This window comes from Marmota flaviventris, chromosome 12 (genome assembly GCF_047511675.1).
Source record: "Marmota flaviventris isolate mMarFla1 chromosome 12, mMarFla1.hap1, whole genome shotgun sequence".
NCBI lineage: Eukaryota > Metazoa > Chordata > Mammalia > Rodentia > Sciuridae > Marmota > Marmota flaviventris.
The window spans coordinates 102,282,585-102,300,244 of NC_092509.1; the positions used below are offsets into that span (position 1 = coordinate 102,282,585).

General features: G+C 37.8%; 1 protein-coding gene and 1 long non-coding RNA gene across 6 annotated transcripts in view; one reads left to right on the forward strand and one right to left on the reverse strand.

Annotated features, from left to right (window-relative positions):
* Positions 1–15,508, reverse strand: part of Rabgap1l (RAB GTPase activating protein 1 like) — a 620,475-nt gene extending 604,967 nt beyond the window's left edge. For all 3 annotated transcript variants that reach the window (XM_071600291.1, XM_071600292.1, XM_027935052.2), the window contains exon 1: positions 15,380–15,508. The gene's annotated coding sequence lies outside the window, so the exon portion shown is untranslated. The remainder of the gene's footprint in view (positions 1–15,379) is intronic.
* Positions 15,509–15,651: 143 nt separating this feature from the next.
* LOC114092447 (uncharacterized) overlaps positions 15,652–17,660 on the forward strand; it is a 62,810-nt gene continuing 60,801 nt past the window's right edge. For all 3 annotated transcript variants that reach the window (XR_003582723.2, XR_003582721.2, XR_003582722.2), the window contains exon 1: positions 15,652–16,114. This is a non-coding gene — a long non-coding RNA (uncharacterized lncRNA). The remainder of the gene's footprint in view (positions 16,115–17,660) is intronic.

Genomic DNA, 17,660 nt, shown 5'->3' on the forward strand with positions numbered 1-17,660 from the left:
ATACTTTCACATAAGTTTCTTTGGTGTTATACTAGATGTAGTCTCTCTAATCAGTTTCTAAAAAACTAGTTAACTCAGTTGCAAAATACATACTATTTTACCTCCAAAATCCAAACAATTATGTTTCTATAAGTAAAATCTTCAATTCCATAAAGTTCCATTTCTCTACCTCCTAAGAATGCCATGTACCAATCAGAAGAGAATTAGTATAAGCAAAATAGCCAATTCCCTGAGTAGTTTGACTTTAAGGATACTGAGAAGATGTGACAGTTACATAAACAGTTCTTAAAGATAGTGATACTTACATAGTTCTTAGACAAAATGAACACTTTAAACTCCAAAACTCAAGTTCTCTTTTTTCTTTTTTTTTTTTTTTGGTACTTGGGATTGAACCCAGGGCACTTAATCACTGAGTTACATCCCCAACCCTATTTATTTCTTATATTGAGAAAGGGTCTTGCTATATTTCTGAGGCTAGCTTTGAACTTACAATCCTCCTGCCTCAGCCTCCAGAGACACTGGGATTACAGGAGTGCACCACTGGGCACAGCTTCAATTATTTTTTAATGGGATTCATTAACACTGGAATGATTTCAATATCAAGTGTTATTGAGGATATGAAGCAATCAGAATTCTCCTAAACACTGTATTAGTAAAAATGATCCTTTTGGAAACCTGTTTGAATGAGCTGTGGAATGATGAGCATCTTCTTAAAGTAGGCATTTTTAGCATTCAAGTGCAAAAAATAAAAGCTAATTATTCTTGGCTACCAAAAACTGAATAAATAAATGAAGAGAAGTACATCTTAGTCTGGGAATCTAAGCTAAATAAATCGTGAGGAGAGCACAGGGGATCAACACTGCAGAGCTTTATAAAGCACTCTGGTAGTTTAATAAGTCCACAAATTCTTTTGATATAACTTGCTTAGAAAAGTGGAGTGCAGTATAATGTTCCTCCCCTTGAATGTGGGTTGGTTTAGTGACTTACTTTTAAAGAACAGAATGTGGAGGAAGTGATGATGTAATTTTGGAGACCAGGTTTTAAAAGATACCGTGGCTCTCTCTTTGCTTTTTTATATCACTTGCCACAATGATCTAAATTTCACACAAAAATTAGCTTAACAGCTTCCCACTACTTAAAGACTTTTTTGATGAAATCAATGGTAATATTAACCAATGTGACCTTCTGTAATAGTATAAGTAAATATGTTAACATTATGAGGATCTATATAACTCAGTGAAGCAATGTTTTCCTACTGACCAATGTTACAAAATCATACATACAAAAAAAGATCTATTACAAGACAAATCTATGGATTTTAACTGTAACATGGCACAAAACATTCATTAATATGTCAAATTCCACAACACAATTAACCATTAACAAACTTCCAATTTTAGAATTCTGGTGAAAATATCAACAGCATCTAAAAGGCTGTTAAAACTCTCTTTGGACTACATATAAGGCCAGTTTCTTTTTTACATACTTCCACACAAAAGACATACCACAGTGGGATGAACACAGTAGCAGATATGAGAAACTATCTTCTTATTAAACTAGATATCAAAGATAATTGCAAAATATAAAGTAACATTATCATATCACTAAGCTGTTTAATTTGAGGTAACTTTTTAAAATTAAAAATGACTATTTATATTAAATGTCATGGGTTTATTATTTTAAAATGAATAAATAAGATATTAAGTTATCAGTCTTAACTACTGATAGGGTAAGCATCCCTGTATACACATCCAACAGCTTACTTTTTTTGGTCATGCTATACCTTTTATATAAAGTACCCTTCCTTCCTCATATGGCCACACTCAGATCTACCAATCCTCCAAAACTCAGCTCAACATCTATTTCATTCCTTGTGTCCAGCCTCTCCCATCTGCACATTATTTCCTATTTGATTTGCCAATGTACTTTAACTGAACTTTTGTCAAAATTTTCTCTATGTAATTTATGTTCCTTGAAGACAAATTAGTCACTGTATCTTCAACTCAACATACAGTGGGCATAAAATGAATACTTGAAAAATAAACATTTATAAACAATAACAAACTATATCTTGAAGAACAAGAAACAAGAATATGAAATAACTTTTTAAAACTAAGAATGGGTAGAAAAATGTAACCACAGAGTCAAATGGGTTCTTAGAAGGCAATGGGTTCAACTTCTGATCTAAATTATCCCTCCAAAGTGTTTTCCTCAATCAGAGTTGTTATTTAGAAAAGCAAAGTATAGCTACATATACATAAACTATATGTAGAAAAAGAGACTATTAAAAAGGTATCTATAGGAAAGCAAGGAAACAGAATTATAAAGGTCACACAACCAAGGATATGCTTTTGCCAAGTGATGACACCTCTGCTACTGCTGGGCACAGATGCCAGGGCTTACACCATCACACCATCAATAACCATGATGCCACGTGTAACACCACTGTCTGTTGCTTTTGAAACAAAATGATATTGTGAGCTACTACTACCACCCATCACTAGAACGGATTTTGTACAGTTCCATTTTCTTCATATTACTAGCTTCCAGTCCAAACTGGAGGTATACTTGACTGATGGAACCAAGGTGTATTCTCATGCTCTAGATGAAAATGGAGCCAGGAATACAATTTCTGCTTCTCCAGAGAAAAGAAGCCTGTGCCTAATAATTGGTAAAATTTCCCAAATGCAGGAGAGAGGTTCAAATTCTGGAAGGCAAAAAAATGACAAATGTTCACTATTCTTTCCCTACTCTTATCTATCTTTACTGATAACATTCCAATAGCCCCATTACCCCCAAAAAAAAATCATTATCAAAGCTATATGGTAATTAGAGTCGAGTATTGTCCCACAGATTACTTATTGATTACAGAACAGAACATCATAGAGATAAATTCATTCACATGTTCACTGAAGCATTATTGACAATAACCTAATGTGGAAAAAACCTAAACTGTTCATCAACAGATAAAACTAAAATAAAGCAGATAAAAGTGGACAAAAATTTTGGTGTACACACAAGCATACACAAAGGAATACAAATTAGCCTTTAAAAAGGAGGCCTTTCCTTTAGTTACCCATAACACATGCCACCCCATACCTCCCAGCACCCCACTATCTGCACCAGCTAGCTTCAAGCCCTGGAAATTCTGCCAAACTAGTGCTGCTGCTGTGTCCCTCCACTGCCAACATGATTATCTACCCAGACCTCATCAGACACAATAAGGTGATCTTTGACATTTACAAAATCCAGAAGATCAAAAATTAGTTGTGCCTGGAGATGGAGGGGAAGGTGATAGATAGACAAGAAGATTGTAACATTGATGACACTCTCAGTGGTATAAAAGCCTCTGCTGAAGGCCCTGAGGGTAACTGCTGGTGTTGACATTGTCGTGAACCACCCGCTTGCAGGAAACCAACTTCACAGAAGAAGCCTATAAAAAGTACATCAAAGACTACATTAAACCAATCAAACTTGAAGAACAGAGACCACAAAGGGCAAACCCTTTACAACAGTGGTTGCAGAACAAATCATGTATATATCTGATAATTTCAAAAACTAGCAGTTCTTTATTGGTAATAACATGAATCTAAACAGCATGGTTGCTCTGCTGGATGATCTTCTTTAAGGATGGCTTAGAAAGGGAAAATGTTAACATATTGGGCAATTAATTACTTTGAATCTATCACCTGTCATCACAACTGGCTATGCTATATAACAATAAAGGCTACTGCTTATCAAGCCACACAACACCAAAACTTAAGGCAGGAGTAATGCCATCTTGAGGTGTTCATTATTTTTTACCTTGATTTACTTAGCGTGGAGACTGTTTTAAAGAAAGGAAAATATACACGTCATGGAGGTTGTCTAAAAATAAAGTCAAAAAAAGAGGAGGAGGAAGATGGAGATGCTGCCATTTGGGATAAACCTAGAAGACATTTTGGGATGAACCTAGAAGACATTTATGGTAAATTAAATAAGTCAGAAAAAAATACTGCATGATCTCACTCATATGTGGAATCTTTAAAAAGTTAAACAAACAGACATGGAGGGGAAAGAAATGGGCAGAAGTAGGTCAAAGGTATAAACTTGCAATTACAAGGATGAGTAAGTCTAGAGACCCACTGTACAACATGAAGACTATAACTAAAAACAGTAAATATATTGAAATATATTTCAATAATATACAAATATATTATTGAAACTTTTCTAAGAGTAGATTTTAGATGCTCTTGCCAAAAAATAATAACTATGAAAGGTGAGAGTCTAATTAATTAGCTATAGTAACCATTTCACTATGCACATGCATATTAAAATATCATGTTATAAAATTACATATATACAAAAAGAAAAAGAAAAAAGAATGGTGGTTGATGACCTAAACTAAAACAAAAAAGATATTAGGGTGTTTCTAGCTAGTGTGAGGATATCACAAAAGAAGTCACTCCTTATAAAGACTCTTAAGTTCTTTTTTTTTTTTTTAATATTTATTTATTTTTTTTTAGTTTTCAGTGGACACAACATTTTTGTTTGTATGTGGTGCTGAGGATCGAACCCGGGCCGCACGCATGCCAGGCGAGCGTGCTACCGCTTGAGCCACATCCCCAGCCCGACTCTTAAGTTCTTGACATTGGAAGGATCTTAAAGTCTCCTAATGTCATTCACATATACTTCTCATTGCAAAAACGGAAGAATTCAGGATGCTAGAGATTAACTAATCCACTTTTTATTCAATACACCCCTACACTTCTGCCTTCTACTCCCTTTTACTCACTCATCCTTTACATGAACAAAGTATATCTTTTACATTACAGATAATAATCTTTTTTAATATTCATTTTTTTAGTTGTAGTTGGACACAATATCTTTATTTTATTTATTTATATATGGTGCTGAGGATTGAACCCAGGGCCCTGCACATGCTAGGCAAGCACTCTACCGCTAAGCCACAACCTCAGCCCCAGATAATAGTCTTTTAAGGACAAGATACTTCTAAAATTTATATGGAAATGCAAAGGGTCTAGAAGAGTCACAAAAATTTTTGAAAAAAAAATAAAGTTGATTATTTAGCTGTTAAAAAAGTAGTCTTTTAAATATTCATTTTTTAGTTTATATTATGGCATTACTAATTACTAATCACAAACTAATATATGTGCAAAATTTTAAAGATTTCTTTGACTTCTTAAATATCATCCAATAAAATGAATACAGCAAAGAATGGTTTTATACTCTTTTGTAAATATTACCGTTTTATATTATTTTGTAAATATTACTGTTTGTGTGTGCATGAGAGTGAGGATGGACGCAGGGTGCTTGACCACTGAGCTATACCCCAGCCTTTTTTTTTTTTGAGACAGGTTCTCACCAAGTCATCCAAGTTGGCCTCAAACTTGCAATCCTCGTGCCTCAGCCTCCCAAATCGCTAGGGATTACAGGCATGTGCCAACATACCCAGCAATAAGACTTTTTTTGGTGGGGGTGGGAGAAGGCAGGGGGTACCAGGGATTAAACTCAGGGGCACTCAACCACTGAACCATATCATCAGCTTTATTTTTTTTTCAATTTTTTTAGTTGTTCTACTTAGTTATACATGAGAGCAGAATGCATTTCAATTCTTTGTATACAAATAGAGCAAACATTTCAATTATCTGTTGTACACAATGTAGAGTCACACCATTCAAACAATCATATATGTACCTAGGGTAATGATGTCCATTTAATTCCACCATCTTTCCTGCTCCCATGTACCTTCCCCTCTCCACCCTCCCCTTTGCCCAATACAAAGTTCCTCCATTCTCCCATGACAATCCCTCTCATTATGGATTAGCATCCACTAATCAGAGAAAACATTCTTTGGCCTTTGGTTTTTGGGGATTGGCTTACTTTGCTCAAAATGATATTCTCCAACTCCATCCATTTAGCTACAAATGCCATAATTTCATTCTCTTTTAATGCTGAGTAATATTCCATTGTGTATTTATACCACAGTTTCTTTATCCATTCATCAGTTGAAGGGCATCTAGGTTGCTTCCATAGTTTAGCTATTGTGAATTGTGCTGCTATAAACATTGATGTGGCTGTGTCACTATAGTATGCTGATGTTAAGACCTTTGGGTATAGACCAAGAAGTGAGATGGCTGGGTCAAATGGTGGTGCCATTCCAAGTTTTCTGAGGTATTTCCATACTGCTTTCCAAAGCAGCTGCATCAGTTCGCAGTACCAACAGTGTATGTACCTTTTCCCCTACATCTTCATCAACACTTCTTTTTGCTTGTATTCTTGATAACTGCCATTCTGACTGGAGTGAGATTAAATATTAGAGTAGTTTTGATTTGCATTTCTCTAATTACTAGAGACGTTGAACATTTTTTCATATATTTGTTGATCTATTATATGTATTCTTCTGAGAAGTGTCTATTTAGTTCCTTAGCCCATTTATTGATTGGGTTGTTTGTTCTTTTGGTGTTAAGTTTTTTCAGTTCTTTATACATCCTGGAGATAAGTGCTCTATCTGATGTACATGTGGTAAAGATCTCCTCCCACTTTGTAGGCTCTCTCTTCACATCATTGTTTCTTTTGCTAAGGAGACAATTTTTAATTTGAATCCATCCCACTTATTGATTCTTAATTTTACTTCTTGTGCTTTAGGAGTCTTGTTAAGGAAGTCAGGGCCTAATCCAACAAGATGAAGATTTGGGCCTACTTTTTCTTCTATTAGGTGCAGGGTCTATGGTCTAATTCCTAGGTCTGTGATCCACTTGAGTTTTGTGCCCCAGCCCTATTTTGTATTTTATTTAGAGACAGGGTCTCCCTGAGTTGCTTAGGGCCTCGCTAAGTTGTTAAGGCTGGCTTTGAACTCGAGATCCTCCTGCCTCAGACTTTGGAGCCACTGGGATTGATACTGCCTTTTTTGATTCTCATAATGATCCCATGAAATATAGAAAGCAAGTAATATCATTCCTATTTAACGATAATTAATACAGAATAAGTCGTTCAGAGTTACTACGAGACAGATTTAGGAGCAAAAGACACTTCTTACAAACTATATGACCTTAGACAGATTGCTAAACTTCTGTTTCCTCACCTGCAAACTAGGAATGATATTAAAATAGTTCATACCCCATACACTTACTGTGAAGATTAACCAGCTAATGTATTTGTCTTATGTAATAACTAATCCATACACTCAATTAATATTAGCTTATTATCTGCAAAGAGTGGGAAAAAACTAGCCAAATCACTTATCCTCTCTGAATCTCACAGCAGCACTAGATCAAGAACTGTCCTGTGTGCTACCCGCATTGTTTTTCATAAAATCAAAAATATTTTTAGCTATTTTCATCTTAAAGACTATTTTTCTCTGCACAGCTCACTGCTCCAATTGGGCAACCAATAATAATTTCTAAAACTACTATTTTCTTCCATTTCTAACTGAAATTCTAAGAAGTTGAAAAATTGCTGAAGTTTTCTAAGAAAAAAAGTCTCAGTAAAACCTAATAATGTTAAAGTTAGCATAAAATAAAATTTATTCTCAATCAGATAAACTAGTTTTCTCTAACCTATTAGCAGATTATCTTTAAAATTCTTTATCTGGGGGCTGGGGTTATGGCTCAGTGACAGAGCACTTGCCTAGCATGTGTAAGGCACAGCACCACATATAAATAAAAAAAAAAAAATAAAGGTCCATCGACAACTAAAATATAAAAATAAAAAAATTTTGTTTAATTCTTTATCTGATATCTTCATATGGTAGAGATGGCTAATCTATTGTTTGTGATACAAGGTGCAACAGAAGAAATCTGTTAGGTCTATCAAAATCATTGACAATGTTGATGAGAAACTTGAAATGCATGTCAGAATTTATAAAACTTAGGGCTAGATTCAGTAAAAAATTAAGCTTCATAACTCTTGTGAAAAATTTTTGTAGTTTCACTAGTATTGGCAAATAGGTGGTTCAAGGATTTGAATAATAATATTTAATTCCATTTTCCCATTAACTTCAAAGGATGAGCGAGTATTAGGTTCTAGAATACTGAGGGGGGGAAAGGTAGAGGATTAAAAAAAACTGACTTAATTACCATTCACTACAACTTGATAATGCAAGTTGGTAACAGACCTTTGCACAGAAAGTCTGAGGCAAAAGCAAATAAAAACATTAGTCTAAACATGATCACTGACAGCAGGGTAAATAAAAGACAATGATTTAAAATGAAAGAATAAAGAGAGAAGACCTTTGGGGAAATACAATGATGAATGAGGTCTCGTGCAAATGGCTACTGAATAAAAATATTACTCTAGAAGAAACTCACAAGTCATACTGTGTGTTAGCACAGGTATAGGCTCCCTCCAACAGTTGACTTTTCAGTGTAATCTATACAAAATGTCAAACCAAGATTAATTTACAGACAAATAAACTATTTTTAAAAATACCTAATGATCCTTCTAAAGACAATTTGACATTTTATACAATGTTCTTGTTTGTTTGGTTTTGGTACTGGGTATTGAACTCAGGAGTACCACCTCCCCAGCCTTTTTTTTATTATTTTGAGAAAGGGTCTTGCTAAATTGCTTAAGGCCTCACTAAGTTTCTGGGGCTGGCTTTGAATTCTCAATCCTCCTGCCTTGGTTTCCAGAATTGCTGTATATAATGTTCTTAACAGAGAGTCTCAAAATGACAGATACATCTTGAAGTTCAGAATAAATATCTACGGGGTTTACCAAAAACTAGGCTTGTACATATGTCTCTTAAACCTTAAAACTAAAAACCACAAGTTTGCATTTTTTTCTAAAAATAGTGTTTGTCATTTGCATCCCCTATATAAGAAATCTGGTTTGAGGGCAGAATATGGAATATGTGTGGGGTACAGCAAATTTGGTTAAGAAATTCTTCCCTAATATATGAATAAATTCTATACTTGACTTTTTAAAATGTGCTTCTTTCCTGGAAATCTGGCATACAAAAACTCCCTTTGGGTTTGCATTATTTTCATATTTGTGAACATTTCCACAGGACAGTCTTCAAAAAGTCAGACCACTTGTTTCTGGTTGTTTGCCAACTGTGCTATATTTTCACCAAAAATTCCAAGGACTAATGTTATGTGTACAGATATACACACTCATATAAACATGTACACAACTATCACTAAAAATGATAAATTTAATCAAGAACACTAACAACAATCATTCTTTGTACCACAAAAAAGAAACAGAGGTAGAAAATTTAGATTCTAATAACCTTAATTTGTGAAACCTAATGTCTCAAAAAAGAAGAAAAACAAAAAAAAACTGTAGTAATTTTATTTAGCTACTTAATTCAACTTATGAGAGGTAACTAGGGTATGCTGCATCTGAACTCTTATTGTGATACTTGGGGTGCACTGTCTTGCAGAACGTTTCATACAAAACTACTGAAACCTGGACTGGGGTTGTAGCTTAGTGGTAGAGCACTTGCCTAACACAGGTGAGGCAGTGGATTTGATCCTTGGCATCACATAAAAATAAATAAATAAAATCAAGGCTTTGTGTCCATCTACAACTAAAAACATTTTTTAAAAACTACTGAAACCTAAAATGACATGACAATATAGTTAACATATTAGAAGCTTTAAAAAAAAAACGAAGAAAACAGTATAGCAATGGTGTAATTCATATCTATTTTAGAACCAAGACTCTAAAATAAATCATCCCCAAAACTCTGCTTTCTACCAAGGGGTTATTTACTTTAGCAACTTCAACACCAAGATTTCCAAAATTTTCCACACACTTCAGTGATGAGTGATTAAACAGTCTCTGTGTGTTGTTTCCTGGGCAACACTCTAAGAGAGCTTTTACCTTTACAGAACTAATGGGTCAAATAGAAGCAAGTTTTCTTCAAAACGACTGTGCATCATTTTAATTAGAAGTAGTAAATAGTAAATCAGCAGGCAGAAAAGCTTGATTAGTGCCACCAGTGCCTCAGTATAACTTACATAACTTACTGTCATTTATCTTTACTTCCACCCACCCAATTCCCCTGTGTGAACAAGGCAAGCTCCATTTAGGACTTCAAAACATCCTCATTCATATAGGCAATCAAATACATAAATACTGATATCCAAGAAGTTCTTGGTGAATAATCCACGAATTCCTCACAATTGGGTATGGTATAAAACACCCTGCCTTCTACCCTAAAATTCTGAAGCTCCTCAGCTCAACTGTGAATTTGTATAAACTACCTTCCTTCCTGAACCAAACCTGTCTCTGAAAATTAAGATCCAGTCATTTAGAAATAATATTTTAGAAGGTCCTTTGAAAACATTTTCAAAACTGCTTCCTGCTTTGCTACTACCAATCTGATGCTGTCTACAGGGCAAAGAAATAAACAGCCATAGCCACTGGTTTATCTCCTCACAAAAAAAAATAAAATAAAATAATTTAAAAAAATCCCTTTCCAACACTTTTTGGATTGGTAAACTGAAGGTTGTTTCTCTTACATTTCTCTAATAATTTTTCCCTTGAACTTTTACTCTAAGGATGCTTAAGTGCTTTCTAGGTCATATTTTAATTAGAAGCACAGCATATAAAGCCTGTTTAATGTTAAGAAGTACTAAATGACTCCAGATACAAAAACGAAAGAGAAGTTAACAGTAGAAAGGAAAATTGGCATTCTAGGCTCTTAACCATCTGGAGCTGACTCCTTGCCTAGCTCTTTCACTACTCACTGTCCATGACCTTACTGCTTTGATCTCCTCAGCCCCCGGCCTAGAAAGGCCTTTCTTTCCATACTAGTTGTCCTATTTCCACATGTCCAAATCCTACCCATTCTTCAAAACATAGTTAAAAATGTCAAGTCTTCCATATTCTTACAATGAACAGTAATCACTCACTCCTCTCTAAATTCTTCCAGTACTTTACCTTTATCTCTTTACCACCAGTAACTTTCTGCCTCATATTATCTTTGTTTCCATATTTAATCCCCCACATAAGCATAAAGGTCATGGTGCAAGGTCCATACCTTATTCATCTCTATTGAAACTGCTTAACAAAATGTCTTGCACATACTAGGCACTCCAGTTGAATTAAAAGAATGGCTTGAGTTAGAAAAGGAGAGAAACTTGCTAGAAACAACTCCAGGAGTCCGGAACCCTAGCTTTGCTAATAACTAGTTATATGATCTTGGACTTCAGGTGTCAGTATGTTCATTTGCAAAGTTAGAAGGGTGGGCTGATCCAGTTTGTTTGTTTAACTAGACTGTTACACATTAGTTGGGTGTAAAATTAATTTGGTGGTATTTTTTATAAACGAAATAAAAAGAATATATCAAAATACAGGCAGTTATATGCTATAAATGTTTAACAAATATGTGGGGAAGTAGGGGGTCAGAGCTATACTATTTGCTAGTTTCCCTGATGTAAAATACTCCCACCCTGACCAGTTTCAAGCTACAACATATCACTGAATTTGGAGCTAGGTGGGAAGAGATAGGCATAACTGCCCTTGCAAGCCAGTGTGAGCCAACTCAATACAGCCCTGAAAAGATAAGGAGTATTTCAACAAACTTTTCTTTCAAATTCGTCTGTGCATGCACAAACTCATATGCTGAAACACAATATAAAATGTAGTTCTTACTGTGTGTTACAGTCAAAATAGTTTAACAATGCCCAACTAAACAATCTCCTAAACTCCTCCACCTGTACTATAATTCAATAATTCTTATTCTTGGTTACACAACTAACTATCTCTTCACCACAGTTGATATTTTCCTTCAAAAATGAGACTAACAGATGTCTCTTGATATCACCAGCAAGCAAATAAATGACAGGGAGTAAGAATTTGGTTTAGAAATCATCAGCCAAGATCAAGTTCTCAGACTTTGTTCAGCCCCATATACCTAAAGGACACAACACACTCCTACTATAGCAATAGCTCACTTAGGAAGGGGCTGGGGGGAAAGGAAAATAAAATCTGTACTATAAAAGCAAACATCCAAGTGATTCTGGTATTTGTGTTCATGCTAGGTCCAACTGAGAAACCTGGAATAGAGAAAACCAGTGCTGCTAAAAAAAAAAAAAAAGTAAATTTTCCATACCTGATGTTTCCCAAAGTCCCAGGGACAAGCTTTCATTCTTCAATAGAACCTTTATTACTAAGTCTCTCCTATCAGAATTAAGTTTTTGCCATGCACTAGAGCCACACAGTATTTGTTGAATTTAGAATAGGCAAAAAAGGAGAATAACTCTGCAAACACTTGTTAGACTTGCTATTCTGGGAAAATCAAGCTTTTGTTGAAAAAAAAATACTTTATTTTCTTAATTCTTATTGAAGCTTACTGAACCAGGTAAGGAGCAAAGAAGTTTCCTGAATATATTTTTGGCTGTACTATGTCTATCACAACATAATCTATAACCATATTTTTCATGAGTATTTATAAAGAAATGTCTTTTCCATTTTTAAGGCTCTTTAGAAAACAAGAATGCTCAGAATTTCAAGTACACTAATAACCTTAACCCAAATCTAATCCTAAATCAACTGAATATATGCCCAGAAGTTTCCTAGGAAAAATCCCAAAAATTTACCAAAAGATTCAGTATGAGCATAAACTTGCTATGCTCAATTATGGCATTCTGTCTGTTGAATAAGAGCAATATAAAAAGTAATGAAGTATAAAAAAAGAGAATGTTGAGATACAAGTTCTGTTTAATTCCAATAAATCTTCCTTATTATAGGGCCCACTGATGCCCACATACTTATGTCCAATTCAAATAAGAACTATAAAGTCAAAATTATTCCCCATTAGGAAAAGCCAGGCATCAATTCAAGCAATGTCTTTCTCCATATCTCAATTTTAAGACTTTATTTAAAAACTGTCAGGCTCAAATCTGTCCTTTGCTTTCACTGTCATGGAAAATGCTTAGAAGACTTATCTCCTTAAGAAATCCCTGAGATTTCTTTGAAGTACCAGCAAGGGAATAGCCATGGGCTACTGATGATCCTCAGGCCCTAGAGAGTTAGAAACTTGTAGCAACTCATTAAAACTTGTGAGACATGAGGAAAAAAAAAGCTGTGTGCCTGGGAATCACACAGGCTACAGTATCAACTTCAATCTCCAAACATCCACTAATTAATTCCACTAAAATCATCCCCATACCATTTGAAGAGAATGGTAGGCTAGAAAGCAGTGCCAGTTCTACATCCTCAATACAAGAAATTTTTGCTACTTTAGCTACTCTCTCTTCAAAGTCAATATCTACAAGTTTGGCTATCTCCCACACATAATATTTTTACTTGGCATAACAGAATCTCTTCTTCTGTCTACTCCCAAAAAATGAATAAAAGGACATTCAGCTTTCTTATTTTGTTTTGTATAGCGGTGCTGGGGATTAAACGCAGGGCCTCACACATTCTACCACTGAGCTACATCCCCAGCCCTAGAACTTTCAGCTTCAATGCCATATCATCTGAGCGTTCAAATAAATACATAGTAACTAAGCAATTTCAAGACTGGGTTAAGGCAAAGAAAAAAAAAGGCTTAAGTACAAGTTTTTAGAAGTCATAAATTCAGAACTGGTGAACTGATATACATGAAAACTCCTGTTTTACATACCCAGTAAAATTCTGTCATTCAAAAAAAATTACCTCTAGCGTGAAAAGGATCTAAATCATGAAACAATTATCAAAGAAACAAAAATTATATCATAACTATAATATACAGAAATGCCCATCAAAAAAACTCAGGTCAAAAAAAATAATAATAAACTTCATACATTTATTGTCATAACTTTTTAGGTTAGTCTGTAATGTTTACTATTTGCCACAATAGTACTGGGACCCACTACCTTGTTTCAAGCTTTCTAGAGTACAATGTATGCTATATAATATTCAAGAATAAGCCCTGCACTATTACATCTATTTCTCTCCAGATGACTTAATAATACAAAATATCAGAGCACATCTTGAACTGATTTAGTAGAGACACCAGTCTGATTCAAAGTCTTGGCTAACTTCCTAAACAGGTAAATATTTAATACAATTTGATAGTGTATACATTAAATTCATCTAGTCTTTCTCCTTTGCAATCTCCTAAGTTTCATATGGAAAGCTCTACAGAGATAATGAATCACAGGCCAGTTTTTCTGTGCTTGCTAGCAGCTTGTGAACCAATATTTTCCACCAAAACCACTTCCAATTTGACCACAAACTTCATGTCCATATCTTCTGATGTCAAAACTACTGGATTTTCTCCAAAAGTGCAGGAGACAAAAAATGTAAACACTACTATGAGAAAAGTCAAAAGGTTTCCATGAAATTATGTTTTATGAATTGTAACAAGCAACTATTTGCCTCCGTTTATGCAAAAGAAAAATCAAATGTATTTAATATCCCTAACCCTACCAGTGCCAAAAATATAGGCCTTGAAATCAGATTTCAAAAAGCACTGAAATCTGTCAAGCAAGCGAAAGTTCTCCTTACCATTAGTGTAAATGAAGTAGACATTTTAGTTCATTTGCATGAAGCCATCAATTCTGCAAGTGACCGCCTAAATACTGATACATTTTCTAAGATAACTGAGAAGCTCAAGGTGAAAGAATTCAAAAGCACCTGAACACACTGCCTTGAGATCCGAAACAAACTGTCTGTTCAGCCCCCTTGCTCCCTGCCACCTCCCACTGGCCAGTGGCCCCTTTCCACATGCTGACGCACGGCCCAGCCCTGCACCGTTGGCGACCAAAGCAAGTACTAGCGTAGTCTCAAAAACTTTGACTCAGTTATCAAAATAGTGAGCATTCAAGACCTGGGCGAGGGAGTGCTGGGGTGTTTGCTGTCCAGGCGGTCAACTTCGAAGCGGGGCATTCCTAGCAGGTAGAGATCTGCCCAAGACGCAGCCCATCCCAGACTGAAAAACCACAAGCATTAACAGGAGCCCGGCAAAGTGCTCAGCCGAGGAAGGGGAAAAGCGAGCTAGAGAGGCGGTCACCAACAGAAACCTGAGTGTGGGTAATGCCCTAACCACACGCCCCTAGGACGCGGGGAGGCTGGGACTGCGACCCCAACAGCGGCCGCAGCGCAGACGCCGGCAGCGCAGGCAGCGGCAGTGTCAGGAGCGCGCAGCTGGAGGCTCCGACAGCCCAAGCCACCACCCCGCCCCCAGGTGAGCGGCGCCCACCCCGCCCGCCCGGGCCGCGAGGACCGGCCGCCCCGGAGAGCCGCTGCGCCCTAGAGGCGGCCGACACCCGAGCCCGCCCTCTGCCCCCGCCCACGTCCCCCCAGCACTCCCGCCCCGGCCCAGCCCCACCGCGACCCCTCTGGGCGCGGCGCGCACGCCGACGCCCCCAGCAGGCCGACCCGGCCTGCCGCTCGGGGCCGGGCGCCCTCGGGCCCCGGGAAGCCGCCCGCGCCTCACCTCCTCACGTCTCCGCCGGCGCTGCCGGAACAACTCCACCAGGCACCCGCGTCCCACCCGCCACCCCGCGCTCTGCGGCCGGGCGGTCCCGTTCACTCAGCCGCCGCCGGAGCCCTGGGAGGGCGGAGGGAGCGGGGCGGGGGAGCGCCGAGGGGAGGGGAAAGGGCCGGCTGGGCAGGAAGAGGCGAGGGAGGGGGCGGGCGGAGGCGAGGCGGGGCGGGCGCGCGCGCACCCGGCCCTTCGGCGCGGCGTGCGCGCTCCCGGCCGCGGAGGCGCCTTCTCTGCCCGGCGCCGGCGGCGCGGGCGCAGGCACGTCCCGGCTGGGCTGCATTTGAGCCCGGGCCCGTGGAGCCGCAACCTGACAGTACCGGAGTTGAAGGAGCCGGGACGCGCAAAGGCGCGTGAGTGCTCGAGGCTGGTGGAACCCGGGAGAGGATCCGTGCCTGCGAACGGCCCGAGCAAGGTGGACTGAACTCTAAGATTAATCCTTCTGGAGAAGATTATGTTCTTGCTCATAAGCCTGGTTTACAGAGTTCCCACTAATCTTCAGAGAAGTCACCTCACAAACTTTGCACCAGTCACTCTTTTCCGTCCTCCTTTCAAGGTTTGTGTGCACCTGAAGCGCCCCCCTGTTGGTTGGTTCTGAGGGACTCAGAGATTGAAGAGGGAAGTAACCTGCGCGAATGAACGGGAACGCGCTGAGCACCGTAGTGCCGGTATATGAATGGACACAAGGTACCCTCGATTGCACCTTTTCGTCCTTTGGGGTAATAGGTCTTGGAGTACAAAAAAAAGAGAGAGAGAGAGAGAGAGAGAAACAAGCCAACTCTTTTTCGCCATAGATGTATCGATTGATCCTTAAACTGTCAATATTCTTCCTAGATTGAACAGCCAAAAATGACCTGTACATTTTCTGAACCTCTTTGACTATATTTGTGACACTAATATAGTCAACCTTATTTAGGTTGATCTGTACAATATTTTGTCCCCCAGAAGAACCCTTGAGTATTTTCCACGATGGATCACGCCTGATAGGAAGTATTCAATAAATGTGACTCCAAAGAGCTCATGTGTTAGGCAATGTAGAAATGTTCAGAGGCGAAAGGATTGGATTATGAGAACTGTAAATAAAAGTGAATATAGTGCAGCAAGGAATAATTGTGTCCAGTGATTTCAGCTCTAGGATGACTTCTTTAGTTTAAAATGCTCCATTCTCTCCCACTTCAATTCCCAAGCCCTTGTTTCTCCATACAGATCCAGAAGCTACTAAGAAATGTGACATTTGTCCAAGGGCCATCTAATCCCAAGTTTCTTTTTACCTGTTTTCCTAAGGTTTATTTCTGAAGGTGCTGGGACATATCAAGAGTGTTCCAACTATTTTGTGTTTTCCCTGTCTGCTGGGCTCCTTCCCAGAGGGCATTTTATTAAGCTCTGTATTCCCAGAGCCTTCCTAGCCTTGAGCCTAACTCAATGAATGCTGGTAGTGTTGGTGATTGTTGTGGTTTGGATCTAAAAATGTCCTCCAAAGAGCTCACGTGTTAGGCAATGTAGAAATGTTCAGAAGCAAAAGATTAGATTATGAGAACTGTAGCCTCATGAGTGGATTAATCTATTTGATGGATTAATAAATGGACTGCTGTGTGGTAACTATAGGCAGATAGGGTGTGGCTAAAAGAAGTAGGTCACTGGAGGCCTAAGACTGTATCTTCCTTTCTCTCTTTCTCTCTTTCTCACTCTTACACTCTCTCAAGCCCAAAGCCATAGAGTTGGCTGACATGACTGAACCTCTGAAACTGTGACCCCAAAATAAACTTTTCCTCCTCTAAGTTGTTCTTGTCAGGTATTTTGGTCACAGCAATGAAAAGCTAACAGTGATACTTAATAAAGTTAGGATTAAAATTAAAAATTAATGCAAATTATCTGTTGACTTCCTGAGACAAATTTAGTTTCAGTTTTCTTCAAGTACTAAGAATTGAAACCAGAGGCACTCTACCACCGAACTACACCCCCAAACCATTTTATTTTATTTTTAATTTATTTCTAAGAAGGGTCTCACTAAATTGCACAGGCTAACCTCTAACTTGTGATCCTTCTGTCTCCACCTTCCAAACTGCTAGAATTACATGCATGGGTCAGTCACCACACCCAACAACATACATGTTCTATTTATAAATATTCAACAAGTAGGTGTTAAGGCTCTACTAAATAAAGTACAATAAAGATACACTGGGCACCATCAGGAAATCAACAAATGGAAAAGCCACAATTTCTGTCTTCTGAT